Below are 6,052 nucleotides of genomic sequence, written 5' to 3'. Positions count from 1 at the left end.
GTCCTGCAGCCAAAGCTTGACATCCTCCTCGATGCAGCGGTAGAATTGCTCCAATGCAATGCATTCTACCACTTTATCGCGGTCGTCATAAACACCTTCGCCCTTGAGCCATTCAAGTAAATCGGCTTTAAGACGAAACGTGAAGTCAACATGTGACTCATTCCCCTTTTTAGCATACCGGAACCTTTGCCTGAAAGCCTCGGGTGACAACTTATAACGTCTCAAGAGCACTTCCTTAACCTCGTCATAGCTCTCAAATGCTTCCCTCGACAAGCAAGTTATCAAGTCGGACACTTCGCCGGGAAGAAGAGCTAACAGGTTCTGCGCCCAAAGAAACCGCTCTAAAGCATTTCGCTCACAGACGTGTTCAAACTTGACGAGATACTTCGCCATGTCCTCGCCTACTACGAACGGTGGCAGCTGGTCGCGAATTCTCTGACCACTGACCTGAACTGTCGCAGAAGCTACGCTAGGCGCCTGCGAACACTGTAGGATTGCCAATTCTATTCGTTTTAACTCAAGGTAGGTAGGTAGTAAACTTTCAACTCAAGGCGCTCCTGCCTCTCGGCCTCCTCACGGCGTTCTCGCCTTTCAGCTTCTTCACGTTCGCGAACTTCTCGCCTTTCCGCTTCTTCACGTTCACGAACTTCTCGCCTTTCAGCTTCTTCACGGCGTGCTTTGATATCCTCCCAGGCCTCATCGACTTCCTCAGCCGACACTCCTTCATCCCTCATGATCTCAAGGATCGCTTGCTTTCGTTTCGTACGGCCCAAAGTAATGCCGAGTTCCTCACAAATTTCGATGAGTTCCTTCACTTTAAGGTTCTCCATCGTTCACACTAGCCTCTTGCTGTTTGCCCCTGTTAAGAATCTACTTGCCGTACCCACTATAAGTCTACTAGCAAGGCGCGCAAGCAATTTTTAACACTTCCGCGTTTACCCCCTCCGCATTAACTTTGGTTTAAAGCACTTCGACTTTGCTTGAAACGACCAAAGCTCCCTCACCAATGCTTCACACAGCCCTTCTCTAAACTACTATAACCTGAGCTAGAGTAGTCTGGTGAACTGAGGGGAAAACATCAGGCACTCACCGCATCGATTTCGCTGATGCCGGCCGATCCCGCAGCTGCCAACCACTGTTGCGAAGCGCGCCTCCGACGACGTTACGAAGGGCGCCACGAATCTCACCGCTGCAACCACCGTTTCGAAAGACGGCGACGCCAACAGGGTCCCGAAGGCGCCACTGCTTCGAGTTCCGCCGTTATGGTCACCAGCCGTTTGGTAAAGTAGGTTTTTCAGCTCGCGACTGCTTCTGCGCAGAGCTGATAGATGAGCGGACGAGACGACGGTGAGTTAAACAAGGTTTATGTACAGCATATATACAGAGGCATTACAAATTCGGCACTGGGACCGGCAGCTTAGAGACCCGAAGAGCCGAGCTCTCCTCTCTAACACATAGGTCTGCTGCTCACGACGCGCCGCAGGGCTTCTTTTATATGCACTGGGTGGATTCTTTGAGTAAGCAAATGTCCAACCAGAAGCGCCGCTGGTCGTGAGGTCAGAATCCTCCAATGGGGTCGCCGCTGGGCCGCGTCATTCTCATTGAATATGGAGCCGCTGCGCTGCAGGTTGCGGCCCCAAGGACAAGTGACGTCGCCACGCATTGCGTCAGACTCGCCAGACAGGAAGGCGCTGGTTGCTTGCTCGACGGGCTCGCTGGCTGAGGTGACTCACTGTGCGTGCGCGGGAGAGAGGCACCGCCGCGTGTTGACGCCGTTGAGTTGTTCGCGTCAGGCGGGCTCGCGGACTGGCCTTGACACAGATTGCCTTTTTCAGAGGCATGGACGTTCACTGTGGACTCGCAGGCATAACAGTGTGAGTGTGCACTCGCACGTTCGTCTGCGTATGTGTATGTCTGCGTGCGTGTGTGTTCGTATATATTAGCCACTATGTTATACCTGAAGCTTACTTTCGTGCAGGTGATTTTTTTTCAAGCGAGAGAACCTCGTATAATGCGTCAAGAAGCTTAATAAACAAGCGCGCGCATTTATTCTAGTGCGGCTACAGTAAGCAAGTGGAAGGATTGGGGCCGCGCCGGCCAGGAGAGGGTAAAAACACCAGGAGAATCAAGGAATTAAGAAAATGAGCCCACGCTGAAGAGTGTTGCTAGTTTCAAAATATAAGGGATCTAGCGCGCACGGGCGCGAGGTAGCCTCTTGCGACGGGCGTACTACCTATGCAGTCCTAAACATTGCCTCCAAAATGGCAAATTGGTGATTTCGGAGGCCACGCCCTAGATGTTAAAATACGCTAATAGCCATGCATATGCATCTACGGCACCGCCCTTTCCGTACTTGACATCGTTTCTAAGAAAAAAGGTAGTGATCTCAAGCTGACAATGAGAAATAGTTGTTGATTTCACGGTGCACGCTGATCAACATTGTTTGGCTCACGTCTTCTCAGGAGCCTCTACTACCGTTCGGCAACGTTTCCTTACCATTATAAAAAGCGTTGCTGGGAAACATAAACCTTACTCCACGAGTTCTAAGTATGCAATGTGTATGCACTGCTGATCACCAGAAAATATTTGTCGCTAACCACCTTAAGCGCTGGTGAAGCTTCAACCCCTCATCCTACGCACACGCATCAAAACTACTTTCAAGACCTACGTACCATAATAGGCTCTGCTTTTTGCCATGTTTTGGTTGAGGAGCAGTATGATAGCACAGATTGCAAATTTTACAACTTGTCTTACATTGTTAAGCTTGCCACGCACTGAGAGCTTGAGGCCAGCCACCTGCAGTGATATTGGGGTCAAGAAACGGACCTAACAAATTGACGGAACCATCAGGCTAGACATAAGACGTGTGCATCCATAGTTCTACTAAAGAAACAGTACCAAAGAAAAACCACAGGGCAGTTGAAGATGGGACAGAGTACCATTTTGAGGCCGCCCTCCGGAACTTCAAACTATATCGTGATGGACAGGTAAAACCACAAGAACAGTTTGTTTAAAGGGGATGCACGTTTCAAGAAACGAAGAGACAATATATGTGTCTTTATTTCACACCAATGTCACAACGATACTTGCCAAAATACTTACGATTCTTGCCACGAAGCCCTCCGAACTGATGCTGTAGTAGATAGAACATGGCTTCCACGTGTCCAGGAACGAGCAAGCCAAGTTGGCCAGCGTGCGTGCCAACGCCTGCTTCACGCTACACACAGCCCTAAACTCGTTCGTGTTGTACGAACGAAGGGGCACCAGTGAGCCACGGGTGTAGAAACAACCACCAGGCGGCGCGGCGGCCACTGCGCAGCTAGGCTTGCTTAAGGAGCCCATGGGAATACACCAAATCAGGGAGTACATGGTGATAGGGGATGGACATCATTCGAGCCCAGGGAGGCTAGCAGCAAGGAAAAATTTGAGGAACGATTGAGAAAAAAGGGAGAAGAGCGTTGGGCTATGAAGGTTTTCAGCTACTTGTACATGAGGAATGTCGATACAAAATGGAGGAAGCGAACCAAAATATTGACGGGTAAATACTTAGAAAACAGCAGGGGGGGGGGGGGCAAACCAACAACAACTATCCATTGAGAAGAAAGAAATGGAGACCAACATGTGTAGAGTATGCATGAGTAAAAAGCTGGCACTATAACTCTGTTGAACTTTTAAGCAGTAAATTGCCAAGGAAAGGATTCATGACAATTCTCGTGGTAGTTCTCTAGTGTTTCAGGCCAGGACGGGAGTACTCCGAACCAAGACCCAAATCGACCCAAATACGAAAGTGTAGACACGGTATGTAGTGCGTGTGGAGAGGAGGAGAAAACTTCCTAACACTTAATAATGTTCTGTAAAGGCGTTTACCCTATAGTTCAGAATGATCGCGCAGAGTTTTTCAAAGCACTGGGGTTTAGGTACAGGGAGGGCAAAATAGACTTTAAGCGGGTAGAAATAACTAGAAGGATATTATCTGATTTGTGGATACAATCATGGCACGAGTGAAAATTAAATCCTTTACTGCAAAGTGCCACTCCTCAACTTCACTATTTAAAGGGGAAAAAGATAAATCTAGCTTTTGTTCACTAAGTGTAAAGGCTAAGTGGCGTTAGCTGCCGCCCGATCTAAAGGGTACAGCCATATCAATCCATCCATCCATCTATCCACTCGTGCATGCCGAAGAAGGTGGCACGTTGGCCATCGGTTTGAGAATCTCGGTCAGCACAGGACGACTTGCTGCTTCCTTCGACTGCAGTGCCTCGCTTGTCATATAGCAGCTCGAAGTGGTCATACCCCTCAGCATCTTTGGCGTCGTAGCCACTACTAGCTTTACTTGAGCCGGGGCCGCAGTCTCTCTATCGTACTTGCGCTGCGGGCGATGGTACGCGCCAGAGCTTGTCCCTTGGCTCTAACGATTACCACAATGATACTGCTGCCTCTTGCACTACTCAGACTGTCGTTGTTGTTGCTGGTGGTGGTGGTGCTGCCACTGTGGACTACAGCGCCCCGATGAGACACCCAAGATTGCATGAAGGCAACGCTCGACGTCCCGGTGAAGGGTGCTGGTCAGAGGCAGACTTTTGTGAACCCGCATGACAACCTCGAACAGACGCGTCTCGGCGAGTTCCAGAAGCAGCTGCTCGTGGCGAGAAAACATGTAATCTAGGAGGTTCATCAAGGCTCGTTTTTCTTCCGTCACCATGGCAATTCTGCTGTCGTCGCCAACCGGGAAATGGCCACGCGTAAGGTCGTCAAGACGCAATAAAGTTTTTGGGACGCAGGCAGCCTGGCAACGGCCTGTCGGCCGTTTTGCCAGCAGCAAATCGTCATGAGGCACTCTTCAGTGGTTATTCTGGCGATGTAGTCGGATCATTGCAGAAGATTTTATATATAGCATGTCGGCTAAACCAAACGCCATCACTTTGGTCACCATGAAGGTGTGGAAGGTTTCCTCATTGGTGCCATGATTTGTCATCACTCGCGGCGCATTGACGCACTCCCGCAAGAGTTTCATGAACGGCACTGCTTCTACGTCCTGGAGGACGGTGAGGATGAAAGTGGGAGACATGCTCCTCAGAGACGCCGCGTCGTTGATCAAGTTGTCCCAGCGAATGCTGTGGAAGTGGTCGTGGTCGATAGACCATACTAAGGCAACGTCATCGATCACATTGATAATGAGCACTCTCTGGACGCGTTGCCTTGACAGCAGTAGACCAACGACGTCGTCAACATTGGGATGTTCTTGTCGAGGTTCGCAATTTGGCGAGGGCTGGTTGCACTGGGGCATCCAAACTTCTGTGATGGTGGCGTCTTCCTTGGCCTTCAAGCTGTTGTACGCCATCACATGTCGGGCATACAGGCAGTCCGCTATAATCAGTAAATCGGCGACAGAGTCACAAGCGTTCGAGTCAACCGCCAGCTCATCGCGATTCTTGGTAGCCTGCGCGATCAGTGCGAATATTGCCCCGAACTTTGATGGTGTGACTCATTGTTCTGATGTTAATGGTAGCAGCGCTGAAAAAACGTTTCCACTTTTTCTCGCTCAGCTCATCCTTCGGCAACGACACGTTGCCTAAGATCCCGCAGGACGCAGCCGAAACGTAGTACGTGCTCGTCTCTCGCGAGATGACGACGCTGTTACGAGAGAGAGACCCCAATGTTCTCATGGGTAGCGTGTCGCGAGGGCCAATGCCGGGCAGGGAGAATTCAGGCAGTGGCAAGGCAAAAGGCAACCATAAGAAAACAAACGTTTATATTTACAACGTATGTACAGAAAGTCGAGGAGGAAGCCACCCGACGCTAAATGCGCCGGCCTTTTTTTAGGCGCCGAGACGTTCTAGTAGGAGGGCACCACCCACTGTTGGACGCGTACAGCATCTCTGAGAGACGCGTCCAGCTTCTCTGATGGACGCCTTTGGTGTCTATGAAGGGCGCGTCAGTGTATCTTCGAGGAAGACCAGCAAGGGGAGCGAGTATAGTTCTCTATAGCGGCGAGAGAACACTTCCCAATGCGTAGCAAGTTCATAACAGCATTTCCGCCGGGGTGGTGATG

Source organism: Rhipicephalus microplus, chromosome X (genome assembly GCF_043290135.1).
Source record: "Rhipicephalus microplus isolate Deutch F79 chromosome X, USDA_Rmic, whole genome shotgun sequence".
Lineage (NCBI taxonomy): Eukaryota > Metazoa > Arthropoda > Arachnida > Ixodida > Ixodidae > Rhipicephalus > Rhipicephalus microplus.
Note: the sequence above shows the minus strand (reverse complement) of the source record.